General features: G+C 43.2%; 1 protein-coding gene across 4 annotated transcripts in view; it reads right to left on the bottom strand.

The window, feature by feature from the left end:
- Gatad2b (GATA zinc finger domain containing 2B) overlaps nucleotides 1-24,012 on the bottom strand; it is an 81,255-nt gene extending 57,243 nt beyond the window's left edge. For all 4 annotated transcript variants that reach the window (XM_036190120.1, XM_036190122.1, XM_036190123.1 and 1 more), the window contains exon 1: nucleotides 23,771-24,012. The gene's annotated coding sequence lies outside the window, so the exon portion shown is untranslated. The remainder of the gene's footprint in view (nucleotides 1-23,770) is intronic.
- Between the last annotated feature and the right edge of the window lie 3,865 nt (nucleotides 24,013-27,877).

Here is a 27,877-nt window from a genome sequence, read left to right as displayed (position 1 = left end):
GTCCTGGAACTCTCTCTTTGTACATCAAGCTGGCCTCCAACTCACAGAGATCCACATGCCTCTGCCTCTCAAGTGCTGGGATTAGAGGAATGCACCACCACTGCCCAGATGGAACTTTCTTTATTGTAGTGAAGGAAAAATATAATCAATCACAATCACAGCTAGATATGGCATAGTGACTCAAACCACTTATAATCCACCTCAAACCACTTATAATCCAAGCACTAGAAACTGGGGGGGGGGGGCTTTTGCTACAAGTTCAAGGCCATCCTGGGCTACAATGAGTTCCAGACTAGCATTGTCTACAGAGTAAAACTGTCTCAAAACACAACAAACAGAAAGAGTTTACTGGTAAAAGCTGCTCAAACACAGATTTTGTTTTGTTTCTTTGGGAAGGGTTGCTTTGTTCTGCCGAGCAGCCTTTCATTTTGTGTCCCAGGTTGGCCTGAAATTCTCAATCCTTCTGTCTCAGCCTCCTGACTGGCTGGGATCACACAAAATTTTGGTGAAGAGTTCCCACAAAAAATTCCAAAAGCAGGTTGGGTTTACAATTTAATGTATCAATTATTGCTATAAAACTACAATGTGTTCTAGCCAAACAGAACAGTTTCAACCTCAGTCCTAGTAACTCAGAGGCTTTGCCTAGTAACTGGGAGTTCTTTGTTGTAGAAAGCTGTCCTCTGTACTCTGACTGTTTAGCAGAACCTCTGGCCTCTAGACACCAGATGACAACAGGACCAACAATTCTAGCTCTAAGAAAAAAAAAAAGGTACCCTGCGGGGCTGGAGAGAGAGTTCAGTGGTTAAGAACACTGACTGTTCTTTAAGAGGACCAGGGTTCAATTCCTAGCACCCACATGGAAGCTCATAACTGTCTGTAATTCCAGTTCCAAGGGACCTGACATCCATGTCAAAACATCAATGCACATAAAATAAAAATAAATTTTTAAAAAAAGGTCCCTTTACCCCACACAATACCAAATATCTACAGGAGGATAAACTCCTCCCAGATGAGAATCAGTCTATTAAACAACACTGACATCATACTGCTCTCAAAAAATCAGGGGATATTTCGTCCAACAATCTCATCTTTGCAAATGAACATGAAAATTACCCAGAGGAGGCACACGCAGCACTCGGGAGGCAGAGGCGGGTGGATCTCTGTGAGTTCGAGGCCCGCCTGATCTACAGAGCTAGTCCAGGAAAGGCTCCAAAGCTACAGAGAAACCCTGTCTCGAAAAACAAAAACAAAAACCAAACAAACAAAAAAAAGATTTTGGGGAGAAGTAATATTCTGAATCTCTATGATGTGGATATTGCTCTGTATAAATAAAATGCTGATTGGCCAGTAGCCAGGCAGGAAGAATAGGCAGGACAAGCAGAAAAGAGAATTCTGGGAACAAGAAGGCTGAGAAAAGATGCTGCCAGCTGCCACCATGAGTAGCAATATGTAAGATACTGGTAAGCCACGAGCCATGTGGCAAGATATAGATTTATAGAAATGGGTTAATTTAATATATAAGAACTAGATAGCTAGCAGCCTGAGCCATTAGGCCAAACACTTTAAATAAGAGTCTGTGTGTTTATTTTATGAGTGAGCTGCGGGACTGCCGGGGCTTGGCGGGAGCTGGAGAGAAACTCTCCAGCTACATATCTAGGTAATTTTTTTTTTTTTCTGTATGTGCAGAGGCAAAAGGATCTCTGTGAAAAATACAAAGCCAGCCTAGTCTACACAGTGAGTTCCAGGACAATCAGAACTATATGAGAGACCCTAGTCTCTGAAAAATAAATAAATGAATGAATGAATGCTGATTTTTTTTTTTTGGTAGGTAAAAGACTGACAGAAATGAGGTATAGAACTGAGGAATCTAAAAAACAGAGGTGCTGGGCAGTGGTGGCGCATGCCTGTAATCCCAGCACTCAGGAGGCAGAGCCAGGCGGATCTCTGTGAGTTCGAGGCCAGCCTGGGCTACAAAGCTAGTTCCAGGAAAGGTGCAAAGCTACACAGAGAAATCCTGTCTCGAAAAAAAAAAAAAAAAAAAAAAATTTAAAAAAGCAGAGACTACATGTCACTAGACATTTCTTAATATTTACCCCTGAAATTCAAGACAATGGCAGTATTCTGGTCCTCCCTTTCTTCATCCACACAGCTCCAGTTAGCTACTCTTTTTTTATGCAAAAAGTTTTTTAAGCTTGATGACCTCAGTCAGTATCAAGTATTCTGCTCATTTTTTAAAAGGCAGGGAAAAAAGGAAGGAGGGAGGGTGGGAATGCTAATTGGCTGAAATAATTTTGGGGGGAAAATTTTAAAAACTCAACCTAAAAAAGCACCTCTCAGAACCAGAAGTAGGTTCAACATTCTAGGAGGAAAGTCAAATAAAGGAGACAATACAAAGCAGTGGTTCTCAACCCTCCTAGAGCTGTAACCCTTTAATATGACCCTCAACCACAAATGATTCCATCACTGCTTCATAACTGCAATTTTGCTACTGTTATGAATCATAATGAAAATACCTGGATATGCAGGGTATCTGATATCAAGGGAGTAGAGATCCACAGTTGAGAACAACTGATCTAAAGCAAAATGAAACTAAAAAGGACAACAAACAAAATGACTCAAAGACCTTAAGAAATAAAAATGTTAGGGATTGGGGATTTAGCTCAGTGGTAGAGCGCTTGCCTAGCAATCGCAAGGCCCTGGGTTCAGTCCTCAGCTCCAGAAAAAGGAAAAAAAAGAAAAGAAAAGAAAGAAAGAAAAATATTTTCATAGACAAATTCCCAACAGCAACTGAAATATTAACTTTTGAGGAATTCAGAAAAATCATGTCATTCCATTTACAAATTCATAAATTTCATGCCAAGCATAGGGACACATAAATCTCAGCACTGAGGAGGCAGAGGCAGGTGGTTCTCTACGAGTTCTAAACCAGCCAAAGATACATAGTCAGACTCTTCTCAAAACAGAAACAAAATTCGCAAACATCCATAATTTCTTCCCCCCCCCCCCCAACCTCTCCACCCCCCACCCCCCCACCCCGTTTTTTGAGACAGAAACGTTTTTCTGTGTAGTTTTGATGCCTGTCCTGGATCTTGCTGTATAGACCAGGCTGGCCTCAAACTCACAGAGATCTTCCTGGCTCTGCCTCCTGAGTGCTGGGATTAAAGGCATACACCACCACCGTCTGGCCAACACTCATAATTTCTTAAGCAAAAGAAAAAAAAAAAAGAAAAAAGCATTGGTCTTGACATAAAATGCTTTATATTTGGGGCTGGAGCAATGGCTCAGGGCTAAGAGCACTGGCTGCTCTTCCAGAGGTCCAGGGATTCAATTCCCAGAACCTACACGGCAGCTCACAACTGTCTGTAACTCCAGTTCTAGGGGAATCCAACACTCTCATACAGGCAAAATACCAATGTACTTTAAAAAAAATAGAAAACAGCTATAAAAAAAGAATGCTTTGTATTTGTAGTATTGGGACTTGAACTACTACTGAGCTACATCTCCAGCCCTGTTCACTGCTTTTTATATCTAAAGTAACTTTGCTAAGATTCCTTTTTGCTACCTCATCTTCTTTTTGCTTTTTTCAAGACAGGATTTCTCTGTATAGCCCTGGCTGTGCTGGAATTCTTTGTAGACCAGGCAGGCCTTGAATTCACAGAGACCCACCTGCCTCTGGCTCCCTGAGTACTGGGACTAAAGGCATGTACCACCAGGTCTGGCTCTCCTTTTCTTTTCTTTTTTTTTGAGCTGAGGATCAAACCCAGGGCCTTGCACTTGCTCTACCACTGAGCTAAATCCCCAACCTGTCATTTGCTTTTTATCTCAGTGTTTAACATTCATTTGCATTTAATGTAACAGTTACTAATGATAACATTAATTTCTGTATTAACAAATCATATGTAGCTCTTCTATGAAAACTGTTTATTTCTTATCATTCCAATCAATAGGTCTAGAGAAAAAGAAAAAATATGACATAGCCAGGGGCTAAAGATGTAGGTCAGATGGTAAAATGCCTAACACCTATATAAGCTAAGATTCCGGTTGGGGATTTAGCTCAGTGGTAGAGCGCTTGCCTAGCAAGCGCGAGGCCCTGGGTTCAATCCTCAGCTCAAAAAAAAAGAAAAGAAAAGCTTAGATTCCATCCCCAACTTGGCATAAGCCAGGCATGGTGGTAAATTCCAAGGCTCTGTAAGTAGAGGCAAGAGGATCAGAGAAGTTTGTTGTGAATATCATTATGTGTAAATAAAATTCTGATTGGCCAGTGGCCAGGCAGGAAGTATAGACAGGACAAGAGAAAAGAGAATTCTGGGAAGTAAAAGGCTGGGGAGAGACACCGCCAGCCGCCGCCATGAGAAGCAACATGTAAAGACACTGGTAAGCCACAAGCCATGTGGCAAAATATAGACTAACAAAAATGGGTTAATTTAAGATAAAAAAAATAGATAACAAACAGCCTGCCATGGCCATACAGTTTATAAACAATATAAGTTTCTATGTGCTTTCTTGGTTGGGTCTGAGCGACTATGGGACTAGAGGGTAAGAGAGATTTGTCCTGACTGGGCCAGGCAGGAAACTCTAACTACAGAAGTTCAGGGTTATCCTCAGCCAACATGGGATTTATCTTTTATTTTTTAAAACTAAACAGTAGAGTACATACCACAGTGCATAGGTGGAGGCCAGAAAGATACCTATTTAAAAATTCTAAAATCATGGAAAATCAGGGATGGGAAGATGAAATAGCACCATTTATAAAGTTCAGTTAAAAGGCCCACTGCTCAGCCAAGAGGTGGTGGTGCATGCCTTTAATCCAAGCACTGGAAGGTAGAGGCAGGCAGATCTCTGTGAGTTTGAGGACAGCCTGGTCTACAGAGTGATTCTAGGACAGCCAGGGCTATGCAGAGAAACCCTGTCTCAAAAAAAGCAAAAAATAGTAATAATAATAATGTGGAGATAAAGGGAGAGAGATGTCAGGCAACGCCATCTGCTAAGCTCTGCATTTTAAAAGGCTAGAACAATTAGTATATTTTAAATATTTTTTCCCACATATCCAGAAACCTGTATGCCAGGTTTGCTATTAACATTTTTAAAAATCAAAATCTCTAACAGGCATAGTGGCCTTTAACCGCAGCAGAGGCAGGGAGATCTCTGTGAGGTCATCCTGATCTCCATAGTGAATCTGATACCAGGCAGAGCCACACAATGAGACTGTGTCTCGGGAAAACAAATAATAAAGTTAAATTGCCAGTATCCAAACGCTTCCTTACATAGTGGATAGTTATAAACAATGGGCAAAAATCATACTATTGCCATATAAGCTTAGAGACCGGAGTTTGATTCCTGGAACCCATAAGGGAAGAACTGCTACCTCCAACCAACATCATGGCACTCATGCACCTGGACTCACACACATACATATTCTCACTCACACACACACACACACACACACACACACACACACACACACATTACTGAAATCTTAGTTCCCTCTTTTTCATGTCCTCAACTAAATCTAGAACACAATGCAAAGCTGATAAGGTGACACAAGCCTGCGAGCCTGCATGTGAGAGGCGGAGAAAGGAAGATTAGTTCAAGAGAAGCCTCAGCTACACAGTTAAGTTCTAGGCCAGCCTGGGCTACATAAGATTCAGTCTCAAAGTAAACGAAAAATAAAAAACTAAAACCAAAAAGCAAAAACAAGTAAGAATCAGAGCTGGAGACATGGTTCATCAGTTAAGAGAGCACACACTCACTCACTGCACTTGCAGGACTAAGTGTAATTCCCAGCATTCATGTCAGATAGCTCACTACTACCCAGAACTCCAGCTCCAGAGGAATCCAATGTCTCTGGCCTTTGCTGGCACCTCTACTCACTGCACATACCCCACAGAGACACATACTGAGATAATACATAATTTAAAAATATATACTTTTTAAAAACACTAATTATAGACATTTGGGTTTGGTTGTTGTTTGTTCTATATTTTTTCTGAGAAAAGGTCTCAATATGCATACCAGGCTAACTTCAAAAGTATGTCACCATGCCTCAGTTTTTTGTTTTAAGATTTTGCAGCTGGGCAGTGGTGGTGCACGCCTTTAATCCCAGCGCTCAGAGGCATCTCTGTGAGGATGAGGCCAGCCTGGTCTACAGAATGAGTTCCAAGACAGTTGGGGCTGTTATGAAAAGAAACCTGTCTCAGAAAAAAAAAAAATTTTTGCCAGGTGAAAAACCTTTAATTCAGGCCATGTGAGAGACAGAGGCAGATGAATCTCTGAGTTCAAGGCCAGCATGATACAGAGAAACCCTGTCTCAAGAAACCAAAAGGAAAAAGATTTATTATTTGTGTGTCTGTCTCTATGTGTGTCCACATGCCCATATGAAGGTGCTGTGGAGGCCAGTAGAGGGAGTAAGAGTGCCTGGAACTGAAATTACAGGCAGTTGTGAGCTGCGTATGGTGGTTGGTGAGAACAGAACATGGGTCCTTCTACAGCAAATCCTCTTAACCACTAAGGCATCTTTTCAGCCCCTTCTTTTTGTTTTACAAAGTTTTATTTTTATATATATGGTATATATGTAAAATACCTCCTTAGATCTAGATGTCAAATAAATCACCACTAGTATTCCTTAGACGCCTCAAGTTTCTTCAAGATGCAACTGCTTTTTCTATATTCCTGTCAACTACAAAAACACAGCTGTAAAAGGCCATTTTCCAATTATCCATATTCCTTGAAAGCTTTCAGTTCAGTATTAATACATTATACAAAGCCAAGTGGGAATGGCCACCAAAACAGAAGGTGCAGAGTTAAATACCAATTTAAAACGTTCTAGAAAGGAGTGAGGTAAGCCATTGATGATTCCAACAGTCAGGAGGCTGAGGTAAGAGGACCATGAATTAAAAAACAATCTAGGTGGGGCCAGCAAGATGGCTGCTGGTAAGCCTGATAACCTGAGTTCAAGCCCCAAAACTCTGGAAAACAATCAATTCCTACAAGTTGTCTATGACCTCCACACAAGCACATACCCTGCCCCCACTCAAATAAATAAATGAAGGGAAAAAAATCTAAAAGAATTAAAATAATTTGGACTGTGTGTATATACACATAGTAAAACCCTGTATCAAGGGGCTGGAGAGATGGCTCAGTGATTAAGAGCACTGACTGCTCTTCCAGAGGACCGGGGTTCAAGTCCCAGCACCCACATGGCAGTTCACAACTGTCTGTAACTCAAAGATCTGACACCCTCACACAGTCTATATACAAGCAGCAAAACAATGTAAATAAAATAAAAATAAATAAACTATATTAAAAAACAAACAACAACAACAAAACCCTGTATCAAATAAACAAGCCAGGCATAGTGGTGCATATATTTAGCCCCAGTACTGGGTAGGCAGAAGCAGGCAGATCTCTGAGTTTAAAGCTAGCCTTAAATCTACAGAGAGTTTCCAAGCTAGCCAGGGTTATATCCAGGGCTACATGGTGAGACCCTAGCTCAAAAAGGGGGTGAGGGAGGAAAAAGAAAAAATTCCACAGGGTGGGGAGCTAAAGAGATGGCTCAGCAGTTATGCACACTTGCTGTTCTCACAGAGGGCAATTCCAGCACCCACTTTGGGTACCTCTGAACTGCCTGTAATTCCAGTTCCAATGGATCCAATATGCCCTCCCCAGCATCAGTGGGCATGTTAACTCCAGTTCTAGGGGACTTACTGTCCTGTTCTAGCCACTGGGAGCACTTGCACACATGTAGCATGCATACAAATACATATACACACAAAAATCTTTAAAAACAAAACAATTCAAGATTGAAGAAATCCCTGAAAAGTCTAATATTCTAAAATGTGGCAACTGTTTTGCATGTGCAGGTACACACACTTTGTGCATGCATGTGTGGGGGCCAGAGGTTGATATCAGGCGTCGTCCCCTAACACTTTCTACCATATTTTTTGAGACAGTGTCTCTCTTAATAGCCTGGGTTCACTGTTTGAGCTGGTCTGGATGACAAGCAAGTTCCAGGAATCCTCTTTCTCTGCTCCACTGAGTTCTGGGGTTAAAAAGTAAGTTGCCATTCTTAGCATTTTCACTTGGGTGTATTGGGATCTGAACTCAGGTCCCTCATGTGTGTACTACACTTTACCCACCAACCCATCTCCTTAGTTCCTACAACCGTTTCTTTGTTGTTTGTTTAAGATAGGGTTTCTCTGTGTGGCTCTACCTGTACTGGAACAAGCTCTGCAGACCAGCCTGACCTCAAACTCACGAAGAGCCGACTGCTTCTGCTTCCCAAGTACTGGGATTAAAGGCCACCATGCCCAGCTCTGTAACAGTTTTAATCCACTGGGATAAGGAAGTCTTTTTATCTGCCATGGTTAGGATGATATTCAGGAGTATACTACATTGAGGAAAAAGGTTCTGAACTAAATACATTTTAGAAAACGCTGGAGACATGGCTCATTAGTTAAAAGCACTTGATGCTCTTGCAGAGAACCCAGGTTTGGTTCCTAGTACCCAAATGGCAGCTCACAACCATCTATAATTCCAGTCCCAGAGGATCCAATGCTCTCTTCTGGGTTAAGGCACTGCATGCACATGGTACCCAGACATACAAGCAGACAAAACATCCACACATAAATTATTTTTTATAAAAGATACAAGTTACAGAAAAATATTTATAGCTTCAAAGGCTGTAATAGGAAACTTTTTTCCCTTTATTTTTCACATAGAGTCTCAAAGCCCCAGATGGCCTTAAACTCTAATGACCTTGAACAATTACAGGCCTGTACTACCAAGTACATTTTTATGCAGTATAGGGGATTGAACCTAGAGTTTCATGCATCCTAAATGCCCTAATTAGGGTTACTATTGCTGTGATAAAATACCATGGCCAAAAGTAAGTTGAAGAGGAAAAGGTTCATTTGGCTTACACTTCCATACACTGTTCATCACTGAAGAAAGGCAAGGCAGGAACCTGGAGGCAGGAACTGATGCAGAGGCCTTATAGAAGTGCTGCTTACTGGCTTGCTCAGCCTGCTTTCTTAGACAACCCAGGACCACTACTGAAGGGTAGCACCACCTACAATGGGCTGGGTCCTCCTCCATCAATCACTAAGAAAATGGCCTACAGGCTTGCCTACAGTCCAATCCTATAGAAGCATTTTCTCAGTTGAGGCTCCCTCCTTTCTGGTGACTTTAGCTTGTGTCAGGTTGACATAAAACTAGCCAGCACAATTGACTCCACATCAACTTGACACACAGACATAACACTGTTAAGCCACATGTTTCTTTTTTTGTTCATCCCCCAAATCACATATTAATAAACTTTTTTTTTGGGGGGGGGGGGTTCAGGACAGGGTTTGTTTGTGTGTAGCTTTGGTGCCTGTCCTGGATCTCGCTCTGTAGACCAGGTTGGCCTCGAACTCACAGAGATCCACCTGCCTCTGCCTCCCAAGTGCTGAAATTAAAGGCATCACCACCACCCAGCTAGATAGTAATAAACCCACAGCCTTACAAACTCAAACACTTTAAGTTGTCTCTTTAGCACATACCTTTAATCCTAGCACTTGGGAGGCAGAGACAGGTGGAATTCTGAGTTCCCTGGTCTACAAAATGAGTTCCAGAACAGCCAGAGGTGTAAGAAGGAAGGAAGGAAGGAAGGAAAGAAGGAAGGAAGGAAGGAAGGAAGGAAGGAAGAAAGGGGAGTTGGAGATTTAGCTCAGTGGTAGAGCACTTGCCTAGCAAGCACAAGACCCTGGGTTCGGTCCTCGGCTCCAGAGAACAAAACAAAGAGAGAGAGAGAAAGAAAGGGAGGGAGGGAAAAAAACCACAAACAAAACAAAGTTGTCCTTTAAAAACTATCCAGCCTCTTTTAAAATCCAAAGTCTCATTTTGAGTCAGGTGGCAGTAGCTCACGTCTTTAATCTCAGCACTCGGGAGGAAGAGCCAGGTGGATCTCTGTGAGTTCAAGGCCAGCCTAGTCTACAGAGCAGAATCCAGGACAGGCACCAAAAATACAGAGAAACCCTGTCTCAAAAAAAAAAGTTTTTTTTTTAAAAAAAAAATCTCATTTTGAAAAGTTTAAATTCAAGACCATGTGGTAGTTGCACACACCTTTAATTCCATCACTCAGGAGACAGAAGCAGGTGGATCTCTGTGAGTTTGAGGCCAGTCTGGTCTACAGAGTGAGTTCCAGGACAGTCTCCAAATCTACACAGAGAAACTGGAGGGGTGGGAGGGATTAGAGGTGGGCGGATCTCAATGAGTTCAAGGGCAGCCTGGTCTACAAGTGAATTCCAGGGCAGCCAGAACTGTTACTCGGAGAAACCCTATCTGGAAAAAGACAACAACAACAGCAACAACAAAGTTTAAATTCTCTCAACTGTGGGCTCCTGTTAAAATAAAAAATAATACTTTCTTACTTCAAAAGAGAGAACCAGGGCACGGTCACAATCTGAACAAAGTAAAACCAAACTCTAACTATGAACTAAACTCAGTGTCCATTATCTGGATTTCATTCACAGTCTTCTGGGCTCCTTCAAGGAGTTTAGGTCACTTCTCTGGCTCTTCCCTCTGTAAGCACACATAGCTTGTCTTCAAAGTTCAGGCAGGCTCCACTCCACCACTGACACTGCTCTTGGTGATCATCCCATGGTACTGGCATCTCCAAAATGCTGGAGTTTTCTAGTTAAATGGGCTGCACTTTCACCTATAAATAGCTTCTTCTGGGCTCTCTCATGGTGACAAATCTCAATTTCTCTACATGACCCCTTTAATCCTGGGACTTTGACTGCTACTGAGATTGCACCTCCATCAAATACTTTTCCTGACCTCACACAAGGTCAAGCCTCAGGTGTTCTCCATGATCAGTTTATGCTTTCAAAATCAGTACCTCCTGGGTGACTCTTATACTACCCAGCTCAACTGCCAGCCTGAGGTACAAACCTTGGCTGCCTCTGGAACACAACTTCTGTGTGCTGGCTCTGAGGAAACTTTTCCCAGTGGATTTCACCTCCATGAAGCTAATCTTTTAATCACAGCTAATTTCTCAGCTCCAGCTGATCAGCATCAATTGTCCAGTAACACAAAAGTTTCACTTAAATGGTGCTGGTCTCTTGTTAATCACAGTCAATTCTTCAGCTCCAACTGATCACACACAACAGATTCTTCACACCAATAGCCTGAAAGATAGAGCCTTAGCTTCCCTCTAAAACTTCATAAGCCAGGCCTTCATCCTCTACATTTCTTTCAACATCCCTATCTTCCAAGCTCCCATAGAACAAATCAACAAGCTTTGAACACTCAATGGCTTTTCTATGTCAAAGTTCCAAAGTCCTTCCATAATTCTCCAAAAATACATGGTCAGGTCTGCCACAACAATACTCCACTATCCTGGTACCAGTATCTGTCCTAATTAGGATTACTATTGCTGTAATGAAACACTATGACCAGGCCAGGCAGTGGTGGCGCATGCCTGTAATCCCAGCACTTGGGAGGCAGAGGCAAGCGGATCTTTGTGAGTTCGAGGCCAGCCTGGTCTACAGAGCAAGATCCAGGAAAGGCACAAAGCTACACAGAGAAATGCTGTCTTGAAAACCCAAAAAAATAAAGAAAGAAATAAAATAAAGAAAAAAACACTATGACCAAAAAGTAAGTTGAGGAGAAAAGGGTTTATTTGGCTTACACTTCCACATCACTGTTCATCATTAAAGGAAGTCAGGACAGGAACTCAAATAGGGCACAAACCTGGAGGCTGGAGGCCATGGAGGAGTATTGCTTACTGGCTTACTCCTCATGGCTTGCTCAACCTGCTTTCTTATAGAAACAGGGGTGGCATCACCTACAATGGGCTGGTCCCTCCCCCACCAATTACTAATTAAGAAAAAATTCTAGTCTTCTAAGAGCCCAACCTTAAGGAGGCATTTTCTTCAAATGAGGTTCCCTCCTCTCAGATGACTTTAGCTTGTGTCAAGTTGACATAAAACTAGCCAACACACCAGAAAAGCATTCTATCAACTGAGCTACATCTCCATGGGAAAAAAAAGATTTTTCTTTGGGGTTGGGGGAGACAGACTAAAAAGTGTCTGCTATGCAAACATGAAGACCAGTGTTCAGATCCACAGCACCAATGTAAAAGCTAAACCAGAAGTTGCGGTATAAATAGTAACTGTAGCTCTGGTGGTGGTGGAAGGCTGGGCAAGACATGAGGACACAGGATGTGGACAGATAGACGGATCACTGTTCAGGCAGGTTCAACGAGAGACCCTATCTCAAAAACATTAAGAGCAATAGAGAAAGACATTCAATGTAGATCTCTGGGCTATACCCACCCATACCATTCACATGTGCACACCTACAGCAACACATACATACACTATATACGAACACACAAAGATATCTTTAATATGTACAAGGAAAAAAGTATGACTCAAAAGCTCTAAGACGGGCGGTGGCGCACACCTGTAATCCCGGCACTCAGCAGGCAGAACCAGGCGGACCTCTGTGAGTTTGAGGCCAGCCTGGTCTACAGAGCAAGATCTAGGACAGCCAAGGCTATACAAAGAAATCCTGTCTTAGAGCCTGGAGTGGTGTTGCATGCCTTTGATCCCAGCACTTGGGAAGCAGAGGCAGGTGGATCTCTAAGTTTGAGGCCAGCCTGGTCTATAGGCAAGGCCATGTATGTTCCAGGACAGCCTGGGCTGTTACACAGAGAAACTCTGTCTCAAAAAACAAACAAACAAAAAAGTTCTAAATAAAGCTGGAGAGATGGCTCAGCAGTTAAGAGCACATTTGCTCTTACAGAGAACCCAATACTTCTATTGAACAGTTTATAATTAACTACCTCTAACTCCAGCTCCAGAGGGATTTGACACCTCTGGCTTTCAGAGTTACCTGTACCAATGCAGGCAGGCAGGCAGACACACAGACAGACACACACACACACACACACACACTCTTATTTTTTTAAAAAGATTTCTTTTTGTCTGTGTGTGTATCTGTGTATGTGTGTGTGTGTGTGTGTGTCTGTGTGTGTTTATGCCACATGTGTGTAGGTCAGAAGAAAGCGTCAGATCTCCTGGTCTTGAAATTACAGGTGATGAGACACCCAATACAGGTGCTGAGAACCAAACACAGGCCCTCTGGGAAAGCAGCAAATGTTCTTAACTGCTAAGCCATTTCTCCAGCACCATATATAACTAAAAATGAAAATCTTCAGGCACCTTATAGTTTACAAAGCAACTCTACATATATAATGTTGTTGGGTTTTTTTTGGGGGGGGGGTTGTTTTTGTTTTTTGTTTTTTTGTTTTTTCGAGACAGGGTTTCTCTGTGTAGTTTTGGTGTCTTTCCTGGATCTCGTGCTGTAGACCAGGCTGGCCTCGAACTCAGAGATCCACCTGGCTCTGCATCCTGAGTGCTGGGATTAAAGGCGTGTGCCACCGCCGCCCAGTGTAAATAAAATCTTTTTTTATTAACACAGAAACTTAGTAAAATAGACAAGGTAGCCATCATTTCTAAATTTAGAAAATTAAGACTTAAAGATATCAAATGACTCAACCAAGATCACACAAACTGTAGATGAACTAATACTCCACCTTCAGAAGAGACATCTTCTAAATTTATGTAGCATTTTCTAAACCTACAGAGATGTTCATTTATGCAACAAATGTTCCTGAGTATCTTTTAGAAGACAGCATTTTAGGCACTGAAAATACACTGCTTTTTAAATTTTGTATTTTATTATTTTATGTGTGTGGATGTTTTGCTGGCATGAATGTCTGTGCACTATGTGCATGCAGTGCCCAAGGAAACTAAAAGAGGTCATCAGACTCCCTGGGGCTGGAGTTACAGACCATTTTGAGCCACCTTGTGGATTCTGGCAATTAAACTCAGGTCCTCTGGAAGTGCAGCCAATGCTTTAACCACTGAACTATCTCTCCAGGCACTCTATTCTGCTTTTAGGATACTCACACACTACTGAGAGATTATAAAGTATAGAGAGATCAAATAAAATGTATTTAAATCTTTATGGGAAAGTAAGAAAGCTTCCCAGAGGAAGCAGCATTTGAGATGAGATTTGGAGTCTGATCTGGGAACTAAAAACTGTATTTGTTCATGTACTAATTGTAAAAAAGACATACTGGATAGAAAAGCAAAGGTCAAGATCATAAATGGCCTTGAATGCCAAGCAAGTTTAAATTTTATCATTTAATGACTAGAAATCACTGAGTATTTTTTAACAAAAATAAGTAGAATGTTCAAGTATTTAGAAGAACATTTTGAAGACAATATGATTAGAGCTTAAAAGAACACAAGAAAACGTCAGCTACAGTGGTCCATGCTTGCAATCCCAGCCCTCAGCAAGTCACAAGGCAAGAGGACTCTGTTAAATGTTAAAAGATGGCCTAGGCAACATAGAGCTCTAAACCTGCCTGGAACTACAGTGAGCATCTTATCTCCAAAAAGAACAAAAATGGGGAGCACACCAAGATTAAAAAGGATTATAAAAGATCATGGTGCCCAATCTGTTAGTAATCCTAGCACTCAGGAAACAGAGCCAAAGCGGACTGCTCCAAGTTTGAGGCCAGCCTGCTCTACATAATAAGTTCTAAGCCAGCCTGGTCTAAATAATGAGATCAATGTTCAAGACAGCCAGCCAGAACCTGGGAGCACACATCTACAATTCCAGTAGATGGAAGCAGGGGAAGGAAGATCAGAAGTTTGAGGTCATTCACCTTCACATATCCATCCTGGGTTACAGGAGAACCTATCTCAAAACACAGAAACAGGCCAGGAATGGGGGCACATGACTTTAATCCTAACACTTGGGAGGCAGAAGCAGGTGGATCTCTAGGAGCTCCAGGCCCAAAGCTACAAATTAAGACTGTCTCAAAAACAATATCAGAGCTCACAAAAGACAGACAACAGGTGGTGATACACTCCTTTAATCCCAGCCTTTAATCTCAGCTGAGATTAAATCTCAGAGGCAGAGGCAGGCAGATCTCTGAGTTCAAGACCAGCCTGGACTACAGAATGAGTTCCAGGACAGCCAGGGCTACAAAGAAAAACCATGTCTCAAAACCCTGCCCACCCTCACCCCCCCACACACACAAAAGACAAATACACAGACAAACAAAAGACTTTGTGACAATATTCTATATCAGAGTTTCGGTGATGGGCATGAATTAGTGAATTAGCAGTGAAGATTCAATAGAAACCAAAGATTGAGAAATATACACAAAACAACAAATAAAAGTAATGGGCCTAGTGGCAACACGTAAACTAAATAATCCTGGCATTTAAGAGGTTGAAGCAAGGGGACTATGATTCAAGACCACCCCGGTTTACATAGCTGGTACAAAGAAAAAACACAGAGGGAGTAGGAGGGGGGAAAATGGAAAGTGGTTATGATAAAAATACATTGTATACATTTTCAAAGAATATATAAAAATTATTATTTAAAAAAAGGAAAAGTATCAAAGTGCTCACATTTCTTGCTTAGATGACTCAATGACTCACAAAAGGGAAACAATGTTGACGGGAGTATTATATTTCGAATAACAGCAGAATATGAAGGTAGACATGTCTAGCTTTAGGTGGGTTATGATTAACATATAATACACACAAAGAGTTTTCTTAAGGGCTGGAGAGATGGCTCAGCAGTTAAGAGCACTGGCTTCTCTTCCAGAGATCCTAAGTTCAATTCCCAGCAACCAAATGGTAGTTCACAACCATCCATCCGTAATGAGATCTGGTGCCCTCTTCTGGCATACAGGCAGGCATACATCCAACAGAACACTATATACAATAAATAAACCTTAAGAGTTTTCTTAGTAAGTAAACATCACTTATTTTAATGGGAATACAATCACTTTGCACTATTTATGTAATTTTTTAAAGTTGCAAGACATTTTACAAGAGCTAGAATGATGGCTCAGTAGTTTAGTGCATGTACAGCTCTTCCAGAGGATCTGAATTCAGTTCCCAGTACCCACATCTGGCATCTTGCAACTACCTGTAACTCCCTTTCCATGGGATCCAATGCTCTCTTCTAGTCTTTTCTGGGCACTGTATGCATAAGCACACATGTACAAACAAAAATTTTTTAAATTAAAAAAAAAAATAACATTTGGAATCCCATATTGTATTTATTACATTTCATACTTTGTTGTAAATGAAGTTTACACGGAGTTAGGAAGAGAAGCTATTATTCCAATTTGATCAACAAATATTTAGGTCAGGCATGGTGGCACAATCCTTTAATCCCAGCACTAATGAGGCAGAGGCAGTCGGATCTCTGTGAGTGCAGCCTGATCTACAGAGTGAGTTTAAGGACAGCAAGGGCTGTTACACTGAGAAACCCTGTCTCGAAAAACTCTGTGTGTGTGTGTGTGTGTGTGTGTGTGTGTGTGTGTGTGTGTTTGTGTGTGTGTGTGTGTGTGTATATATATAAAATTTAGAGTATTAACTGTATGATAGGGATTGTATTAGGCACGTTAAACAAAATACCAAAATAAAGACCTCCAAAACCTTTATCGTAAGAGGGGAAACAATAAGCAATAAATATAACAAGTGAAATTTTTTCTTTTGGTTAAAAAAAAAAAAGCACAAGTGAATGCTTTTAAGCTATTAAGTGCCATGAAAAAGAAAACTGAGCGAAGGATGACTACTAGGTATAAAGGATAGGGGCTGAAGGTAGGGTTCGTAAGAGTTAGGAAAACTTAATGTGGTGGTGCATGCCTATAATTTCAGCATTTGTGAGGTAGCAGCAAGAGAATCAAAACTTCAAGGACACCCTCAATTCCATAGTAGGCTTAAGCCTAAGAGAGCTGAGACCCTGCCACAAATAAATGAATGAATGAATGAATGAATGGGCTGGTAAGATGACTCAACAATTAAAGGCATTTGAGACAGAGAGAATTAAATTTTTTTTTTAAAGAATTTATTTATTTAGAGGTTGGGGATTTAGCTCAGTGGTAGAGTGCTTGCCTAGCAAGCGCAAGGTCCCGGGTTCGGTCCTCAGCTCCACATTAAAAAAATAATTATTTATTTATTTATTATGTATACAGCATGTATGACTGCAGGCCAGAAGAGGGCACCAGATCTCTTTACAGATGGTTGTGAGCCACCATGTGGCTGCTGGGAATTGAACTCAGGACCTCTGGAAGAGCAGTCAGTGCTCTTCACCTCTGAGCCATCTCTCCAGCTCCGAGAACTCAATATTTATTATGAGCACTGGCTGTTCTTCCAGGGGACCTGCATTCAGTTCCTATCACCTACATAGTGGCTCCTAACTGTAACTCCAGTTTCAGGGGACCCAAGTCTTTCTTCTCCTGGCCTCCACAAACACCAGGTACATACAGTCCACATAAATACATAAGAGACAAAACACTTATACACATAAAATGAAAAATAAAAAATAATGGGGCTGGAGAGATGGCTTAGAGGTTAAGAGCACCGACTGCTCTCCCAGAGGTCCTGAGTTCAATTCCCAGCACCCACATGGTGGCTCACGACCATCTGTAACGAGATCTGGCACCCTCTTCTGTATACATAATAAATAAATAAATCTTTAAAAAAATAAAATAAGCCGGGCAGTGGTGGAGCACGCCTTTAATCCCAGCACTCGGGAGGCAGAGGCAGGCAGATCTCTGTGAGTTCGAGGCCAGCCTGGGCTACCAAGTGAGTTCCAGGAAAGGCACAAAGCTACACAGAGAAACTCTGTCTCAAAAAAACAAAAAAAATTAAAATAAAATAAAAAATGAAAACATTTTATTTCATGGTGGCGGCACACGCCTTTATTCCCAGCACTTGGAGGCAGAGTGAGTTCAAGGCCAGCCTGGTCTACAGAGTGAGATCCAGGAAAGGCACAAAGCTACACAGAGAAACCCTGTCTCAAAAAACCAAAAAAAAAAAAAAAAAAAAAAAAAGAAAGAAAGAAAGAAAATAAATGATAGAAATAAGGCCTCATTGAAAAGATGATATTTAGTTAGGCATGGTGGCTCATATCTGTAATCCCAGTACTTCAGAGGCTGAAGCAATAGGATCATAAGCTCAAGGCTACCTCAGACAACATAGTTAATTTGGGATATAGAAAATCAGTGGTTGCAAACACTGGCTGCTTATTACATGGGGCCCAGGTTCAATGTTTAGCATTCACACGGCAGCTAGCAACTGTCTAACTCCAGTTCCAGGTCTGGCCTCCAAAGGTACCAGGCATATAAGTGGTACACAAACATTTATGCAGGCAAGACACTCACACATATAAACAAAAAAGAATATATGACACTGAAGCAATTATTTGAAAGAGATGTGGCAATTAGCTGTATTATCTCAGTGTAGAAAAACTAGCTCTTTTCTGATAGGCACTCATTTTAGGACTTGGGAGGCTGAGGCAGGAAAATAATGAATTCCAGACCAGGCTGAACTATGTGGCAAGTCATAAACAAACCATAGTTCGTGCAAAAGATAAACAGTATAAGGGGATAGAGATTTAGCTGGGGGTGGGGGTAGGTGGATGTTGGGGACTTAGCTCAGTGGTAGAACGCTTGCCTAGCAAGCACAAGGTCCTGGGTTTGGTCCTCAGCTCTGGAACAAAAAAAAAAAAAAGAAGAGGACTTGCCTAGTATGGGACAGGCCTGGGTTCTACTTGGAACACCTTCCAAAAAAAAAAAAAAAAAATTCTCCAGACTTATTCTTCATTATTATCACTTTGCCACTTATTAGTCTAGTCCCTTCTTCCAGAATTTTAGATCTATGTACTCTCAAAAAGCTCACTATAAACCCTCCAGTTAACACTGCAATCCTTTACAATTACACTAAAAATTTATTATTCCTGATGCCTAATATAAATTATTCTCACATCCCAATCCATATTTTAGAAGATTATAAATTTTACTCTCCCTACAGAGCCCAAATAATACAGAATCAACAAAATTTTGATCAGGAGTCTTTTTTTGAGACAGGACTTCTCTGTGTAGCGCTGGCTGTCCTGGAACTTGATCTGCAGACCAGGCTGGCCCTGAATTCAGAAATCCACCTATCTCTGCCTCTCCAAGTGCTGGGATTAAAGGCCAACACCACCACCATCACCACCACCACTGACTGATGAGGCATCTTAAAGTAGTAAATAGTTAATATGTCAGGCTCAAGTAATGGTTAACACGAGTTATCTAAAAAATATGCATCAGTCAGGTGTAATATACAATGAGAAGATTTCAACAATTAACACTTTGCTTAATTTCTTAGCAATCTACTGAATAACATAAAAAAATTGCCAAATATGGTCTCAAGACACCTTTAATCTTAACACTTAGGAGGCAGAGTTGGACAGACCTCTATCTCTATGACTTTGAGGCCAGCCTGGTCTATACAATGAGTTCCAGGCATAATGAGACCCCATCTCAAATACTACTACTACTAATTAATTAACTAATTAAAGTTAAACGTGGGTGTAGGCACATACACCTGTAATCCCAGGACTTGGGAGGCTGTGTCAGGAGGAGCAGGAGTCTCAGGCCAGCCTGGACTATCTGGACAAAGTAACAAGATCCTAACTCAAAACCCTAAATAAATAAGTAAATAAAAATAAGCAAACACTCCAGGTGGTGGTGACGCACACCTTTAATCCCAGCATTTGAGGCAGGCAGATCTCAATGAGTTCAAGGCCAGTATGGTCTACAAAACAAAATCTAGGACAGCCAGAGCTGTTATACAGAGAAACCTTGTCTTGGGGAAAAAAAAAAAAAGAAAGAAATACACCAGGTGGGGTGGCACATACTTTTAATCTTAACACTGGGAAAGCTCAAGAATGAGTTGAAGACCAGCATGGGCTACAGTAAGAAACTGTCCCAAAAAGTTCACATATCAAAGATAATACAATTAATTACTATGACTCTTTTATATCTGGGAATTGAACATCTCATACCTCAAAAGAAACAAAATAGCCAGGCATGGTGGCATAGGCTTTTTATCCCAGCACTCAGAAGGCATATGCAGGCCAATCTCTTAGAGTTCCAGGCCAACTTAGCCTACACAGTGAGTTCCAGGCCAGATTCTGTCTCAAAAAAAGAGAGAGGAGACGGGAGAGGAGAGGAGAGGGGAAGGGAGAGGAGAGGGGAAGGGAGAGGAGAGGGGAGGGGAGGGGAGGGGAGAGGGGAGGGGAGAGGGGAGCAAATGAACAGCAACTGTGTGGTATCACCTTGGTGGGATTTTTCCCAAGCAATACAACAGGTGGACAGTTTCATGCCAGAACTAGAGTTGGAATCTGGGTTGTATCTTTTTTTTCCCCTCCTCTCCTTTCAATGTGCCTCAGAAAATACTTGGTACTGTACATTGACATCTAAGGACACTGGATTGTAAGTCCTGCAAAGGTCTGAAAAACAAAGTCCCTTGAACTCATTTACTGCTCAATCTTACAATTTCTCTAGCAGCTGTTTTCATCAACCAAACCTATTTGGCTTTTCTCAATAAGCAAGCAATATAGCCTCCTGAGCTGAGTGCAGAGGGGCTGCTTGTTAGCATGTCTCCTAATAGGGTGGCTAACACAGAATATGCTCCAGAGTCTACAAACTAGTACAGCACAGCTGCTGTTTGCCTATACAGCTTAGGGAGTGAGAAGGAAAAAAGTCAGTTAAATTGAGGTGAGAGGTCTGTTTGGCAAACACATATAGCTCACTGCTTAAAACAAGGAGTAGAGCCAGCAGTGGTGGTGCACACCTTTAATTTCAGTACTTGGGAGGCAGAGGCAGGCGGATCTCTGAGTTTGAAGTCAACCTGGTCTATGAGTGAGTTCCATGACAGCCAGGACTACACAGAGAAAGCCTGTCTCTAAGGGGGAAAAAAAAAGGACAAGGATGAATCCTGAGATATCAGCATAAATATGAAATACCTTTACAGGCACAATGACACCTTTTCAACCCTGGTGCTGTCCTCTTAACCAGGGCCAAACCTAGAGAGTGCAGCTAAGCCTAGTGGAACAGAGAAAGGTGTTAAGAGACTCCACTGACCAAAACAACAGGAGAGGAAAACACACAGACCTTATTTTTGGGAATAGGGCTCAAAGTCTCTAATAGGATATGAAACAGAGGATGACCTTGAACTCCTTATCCCCTTGTTCAGGATGAAAGGCCTGAACCAGTTGTTTTGTTTGTTTGGTTTTTTTTCAGTTGTTTTAAGAATCTTAACTCAGTAGCTCTAGCTATCCTGAACTGTTCCAGCTATCCTCAACTTGCTATGTAGTCCATGCTGCCTCAAATTGTCACAATCCTCTCTTAGTTTCCCAAGTGTTGGAGTTACAGTCATGAGCCCAGGGAACACAGATTTTACAAAGTAATTTAGAGCTGTGAGGGTCAGAAAAAATTCCTTATTTCTGTGGTCCTATGCTAAACATAGTTTAAGTTATTGCCAGGACTGATCAGGGAGCCAGGATAACTTTGTTTCTAAGACAAGTACTTAATGTAGCCTCTATTCTGACCCTGCTGAGACTATATCTAAACAGGAAGTTAACAGACATGACAAAGTCAGGGGAAGCAAACCACAGTGTCATAAAGATGGATGCTGCTGTCAAGCACAAATCACTCTCACCTCATTAAAAATGTCCTGAACTAAAAAATAGGTAGCATAAAAGTCTTTAAACCTCATCTCTTCTCAAACTAGGTCACTCAACTTACAGGTCCAGCCTTCTGATTCCTGTTGATTAATATTTACCTACCTCTCTCCATGATGACTTTCATTGCTCCCAGACTGAAAAGTATATCATCAGTCATACCGGACCAATATTCACCATGGACTATTTATAAACCTATCTTCTTAAAAAGCCCAAGGAAAGACTTTGCCTGATCCAGCCCAGCATCTGTGGTGGACTCAGTTACACTGCCAACAGATATAAGCCTTCCCTCAAAATGAGCTTACCCCCTCACACCACTATCTTTAATATCACCAGAAGTTGCCTCCTTACCAATCAAGTACACATACAAATGCTACTACTCTAGGACAATATTCTCTCCACCATCACCCCACCCCACCCCCGTGTGTTACTACCCTGGAACTTTAGTTATAGACAGCCATGGTAGGTGCTGGGAATTGAACTTGGGTCCTCTGGGAAGAGCAGCCAGTACTCTTAATCCCTGAGCCATTTCTCCAGGCCCCTTCTAGAACAATTCTTATCAAGACTCCCACACCAAGAATATAAATCAAAGTGGTTATCAGACTTCAAGGAAGAATTTAAGTTCATGCACCAAAGAAAGAGCAATAAAGAAATCACTCAATTCTCAAACAGGATAATCTCCAACAACATACAGACACTATACAAATGCCAAAAAGAACATCAGTCATGTGCTGTAGGAGGGACACTGGATGGTTGAAGGACAGAGGTGGGAGAGGAAGATTTCTTTTCACTTTGTACCACATTCATCCGTTGCTGTTCAAATTATAAATTTCTGGAAAATAAAATGTCCTAACACTACAAAAGCACCAGCTCTTCTCCAACCCACATGGTTTGTAAAACCTACTTTTACTCCAGCATCAAGCACAAATCAAACCTTTTGCATACAGGCATGAAAACACTGCCTCTTTACTAAAATAGGTTTTAATTTCTATTATTCCCACCTCTGACTGACACACACACACACACACACACACACACACACACACTCCAAGTAATCATTTACCAGATGAGAAAGCTGGTTCTCAGGAAGCTACCTTACTCTCCAGAAGAGACCAGGGAAACACTGTTAACTTCAGCATCCACATGCTACCCACCAGTCACACCTCCATCTCCACCTCAGTGCCGGTCCTTATGAGCTAACATCTTACGTTTGGAGGAAATTTAGTGCTGGAGATGAACTCAAAGAGGGCACCAACCCTTTGCGAAGTGGGGAAGCTATGCCGGGTCGGCGATTAACACCTAAACCTGCATTCACAGGAGTAACCAGCTTCTTCAGAAACTGAGCCCGAGGACTCAAAAAGTACTCTAAGTTCTAGTTTGATCGGCAAAGGTAAGTTCTACTTCCATCCACCCTCAGGAACTGAACTGGGTAACAAACCCAGTGTGTCCACGAAGTCCAGCAGAGAAAATGGGTGGTTCAGCTGCTACACCAGGTAAGAAACCCACACAAGTCAAGACAATTCCCTTTTCTTACGGAGGGCAAGGGAACGGTGGACGACGAGATAAAGGGGTTCTGCACGCCTGATCCTTTCCCCCGAATAAAGATAATTATTCTGTGTTTCCTTCACCCTTAAAGGATCCCCCTTTCGTCCTATCCGCCGTCAAACACGAGACTCAGGGCCGGGAGCGGCCCCCGCACCCCGAGGGCACCACTGGGGGCGGAGAGTTAAAAAACACGGAGGGGAAGACGCTCGGGTGGAAGAGAGGGGGGCACGGCGGGCAGGAGGCACTGAGTGAAGAGGGGGATGGCGAGGGAAACGGGGAGCGAGGGAGGGGAGGAAGAGTAAAAAGGGAGACACGAAGGGACACCAGCCGGGTCGCGCGAGGCCTAAGTGAAAAGACCCGGGCGCGCGCGCGCCCGCGCGCGGAGGGGGGGGGGGAGGGGAAGAGGTGAAGGGGAGCGCGGGGCGGGGGCGCGCGGGCCGGGCTGGGGGAGGGGACGCCAGGCGGGGGCGCGCGGGCGGGCGGGCGTCGGCTCGCGGGCGCTTCCCCTCCCCCCGCCCTCCACCTTTCCCTTCCCCCCACCGCCGCCTCCTCGCAGCCTCGCTCCCTCCGTCGCTCCTCACCGCCCCCGGGCGGGCTGGCGGCCAAGCTGGCCTAGGCCAGAGCTCCTCACCTGGCAGCGGCGGCGGAACTCCCGACTAGGTCGCCTCCTCTTCAGGCGGCGGCGAGGGCGTCGAAAAAAGAGGCGGCGACGGCACCGTGGGATCCGGACCCCACTGGCGGGTCCGGGAACGGGGGTGGGGGAGGGGGCGGGCCGGGTCGGGGAGGGCGGGCGGGCGGAGCAGACACTGCGGTACAGACAGGGGCAGCAGCGGCGGCGGCGGCTGCACCGGCGGCGGCGGCACCACACAAACAAGGACGCTGATTGGGCAGCTGCCAAGCGCCTCGACTCCGCCTTAACCACACGCCACGACGCCCATTGGAGGGCCTTAGCCGGCTACCCGCCCTCCTCTTCTTGGTCCTACCAATAGAAAGCGGGATCCCGGAACTTCACTCCACCCTTGAGGAGTGGGTGGCTGGAGAAGTAGTGATTGGCGCTAAGAGGGGCCAATCATAAATGGAGAAGGGGGATGGTCTAGCGGGGGCGCGTTAATGGGTACCTCGGCCAGTCCCAGACACATCCGGGTCTTCGACAGCCCATTAAGTGTCGGGGGTCAAAAAATCGCTTCAGGCTGCAACTTTACCTTGGAGACGTTTTGGTCCCCAGGCAGCCGCCGTACCATCTAGTCTCTCAAAAACCGGGATTCTCCCTTGGCCAGCTCTCATTCTTTCACGTCTAAAGATGGAGACTGGGGACGGTGCTGGGCTCCACGTTTGGGTGGGTGGTGTTTCATCGCGACAGAATTCATGCATTTAAGGACAGAACTAGCTTTAGGGGCTTGGGCCTTGTCTCTCTGGGGTGTGGCCCGCCTCATTCTGCCGAAGGCCTTGGGCTCCTGGTGCTAATTGACTCCTGGTCGGTCCTTAATTGACTACCGTAACAGCAGAAAAGGGAGAAAAAAATAAATAAATAAAACCATTAGCTACATTTACTGATACATCACGGCGTGCATAGCGTCCTCTCTGGGATCTGGTCTTTTTCTGTTCAGTTTCCCACCCCACCCGATTGCCACTAGCCAACTCAGGGCCCAGCTTCTCTTGCTAGACTGGCAATCTCCTACTTCCTCAAAGCAGTGAGCCCGCCTACATTCAGCGTTTCTGGAGCACTTGACCATAAGCAGTCTTTCTGAGCACCTTAGAGCTGAGAACGAATTATCACAAAAATCAACACTTCGAAGAAATAATAACATTTCGGGAAACAGGTTGTGGGGCACTGTGCTGAGAGCTTTAGATGAATTCTGATGCTCTGGGAGGTAGGTACTGGTCATCCTATCTTACAGAGGAGGAAAATGAGGTGTAGATCAAAAGACTTTACAAAATTACACATGTGCTAGAGCTGAAATTTAAATCTATGCGTATTAAGGAACAGGGTCAGAGAGACGAAGCAACTCGCCAAAGGTAGACTGCTAGCTAACAACCACGTAGTGGTTAAAGGCCAGAAATAACTAGTTCCAGAGACACAGAGACAGTAGAAGCTTTTTGTTGTTTTGTTTTGTTTTTGTTCTTTTGAGACAATCTTTCTCTGTGTAGCCCTGGCTGTCCTAGAACTCACTCTGTAGGCTGGACTGGCTCCGGACTCAGAGACTGGCCTGTTTCTGCCTCCTGAGAGCTGGGATTAAAGCATGCATCACCATCGCCATCTCCACCACCACCACCTGGCTAGAACACATTTTTCAAATCACTATGGAAATGAAATTGTAAGGCTGATATGGTAGGACACAAGTGTAACCACAGGACATGGGGCCGAGGTTTCAGATGAGCCTAGGCTAGATATGAAGACGCTGTTTTAAAACTTCCTTTAAGCCGGGCAGTGGTGCCGCAGGCCTTTAATCCCAGCGCTCCGGAGGCAGAGCCAGGCGGATCTCTGTGAGTTCGAGGCCAGCCTGGGCTACAGAGTGAGTTCCAGGAAAGGCGCAAAGCTACACAGAGAAACCCTGTCTCGAAAAACCAAAAAGAAAAAAAAAAAAAGAAAGAAAAAAAAAAGTCCTTTAAATGGGTGCTGAAGAGATGGCCCAATGATTAAACACTTGTTGCTCTTCAGAGGACCCAGGTTCTGTTCACCGCACCCACAGGGTAGTTTACAACCATTTGTAATTCCGGTTCCAGGAGATCCATAGCCCTCCTCTGACTTCCCTGAACACCCACGCTCATAGTACAGTACACACATATACATGCAAGCAAAACACGTGCATAAAATACTTTTTTAAATTTGTTTTGGTTTTTGAGACAGGGTTTCTCTGTGTAGCCCTGGCTGTCCTGGAACTCACTCTGTAGACCAGGCTGGCCTGGAACTCAGAGACCTGCCTGCCTCTGCCTCCCTAGTGCTGGGATTAAAGACGTGCACCACCACTGCCCGGCCTCAAAATAATTTTTTTAAATACCTAAAGTTTTCTTTAATTTTTTTTTAAGTTGGACTGGGGAATATAGCTAAGTGGTAGAATACTAGTTAGCATGTTCAAACCTTAGTATCGCAAAATACATATAAATAAAAAGTTTAATTAAAAATTGGGTTGGGGATTTAGCTCAGTGGTAGAGCACTTGCCTAGCAAGCACAAGGCCCTGGGTTCGATCCTCAGCTCCAAAATATATATATGATGGAGGTCTGCCTACATGCCCTCAATCCCAGCACCTGCGTGGCAGAGGCAGGCAGATCACTGTGAGTTTAAGGCCAGCCTGGTCTACAAAGCAAGATCCAGGAGAAATAGGGCTACACAGAGGAACTCTGTCTGGAAAAACAAAACAAAAAAGATATGTATGAAGAAAATAAAAGAACAGACTCTGAAACCATACACAGAACTTACAAATACGGGTACCAGTGGGTCTGTGTGTGCACCTATGCATCTGTGGACATCAGAGGTCACAGGCAATCGATCTTTCAAAGTTGTTCCCCACCTCAGCTTTCGAGAAGGGTCTCTCAGCAACCCCAGAGACGGAAGAGTGGGTCTGACAGAACAACAAACCCCAGGGTTCCTCCTTAGCTTAGGGTTACAGATGCATACAAGCCCAACCTTTAAGGTGATGCTGGAGATCAGAACTCAAGTACTCAACATCATACTCGGCACCAACTGAGCCATCTCCACAGTCCTCCATTTATTTGTTATTTATTCATTTACTTATTACATGTGTATGTGTATGGTCCATGTGCGTGTCACATAGGGAGGTCAAGGGACAATTTGCGGAAGTTGGTCCCAGGAATGGAACTCAGACTGCCAGATTTCAGGGCGAACGCTTTGACCTTCTGAGCCATCCTGCTGTACCATTTGTTTTGTTTGTTGTTTGTTTGCTTGTTTTTGTTTTTGTTTTGAAACTGGAACTCACTCTGTAGTCCAGCTTGGTCTTGAACTTGTGGCGATCCTCCTACCTCAGCCTCCCAACTGTTGAGATTACAATACTGAGCTATCACACCTGGACCACACACCTAATTCTTATTTTAAGGTTAAACAAGCATACAAAAAACCTGTTTGCACTCTAGTATTGTGTCCAAAAGAATAAATAACATGACCTTGAGTTAAAGTAGGCAGGTTTAGATCTTGGCTCTTCATCTTACCAATTCTATGATTGATGTATGTTTTTGTTATCTATGTCCCTGTGTGCCCAGCTATACAAGGAAATGCTGACTATAACTCATGGTATTGTTGGGATTACAAAATAACACGTCTTAAATGTTCAGGCAGTGCCAACAACAGGCATGTAATATTTGAGACTGGAGAGATGGCTCAGCAGTTAAGGACACTAGCTGCTCTTCCAGAGGACCCAATTCCTAGCTCCCACATGGCAGCTCATGACCATCTGTAATCCAGGGATCTGATGCCCTCATCTGGCCTCCTCAGGCACCAGGCACACAAGTGGTACACACACACATGCAGGCAAAACACCCATGCACACAAAATTTTATACTTTATTCTTTTATAAAAAGAATGTGAAGCTGGGCAGTGGTGGCACACGCCTTTAATCCCAGCACTCAGGAGGCAGAGGCCTGGTCTAAAGAGCGAGATCCAGGAAAGACACAAAGCTGCACAGAGAAACCCTTTCTCTAAAAAAAAAATAAAATAAAATAAATTAAAAAAAAAATAAAAAAGTGATATTTGATACATATAGTAAACAGCAACTATGAGAATTT

This window comes from Onychomys torridus, chromosome 6 (genome assembly GCF_903995425.1).
Source record: "Onychomys torridus chromosome 6, mOncTor1.1, whole genome shotgun sequence".
NCBI classification, from domain to species: Eukaryota; Metazoa; Chordata; class Mammalia; order Rodentia; family Cricetidae; genus Onychomys; species Onychomys torridus.
The sequence above is the reverse complement of the archived record's forward strand: the minus strand, read 5'-3'. Positions and strand labels throughout refer to the sequence as shown.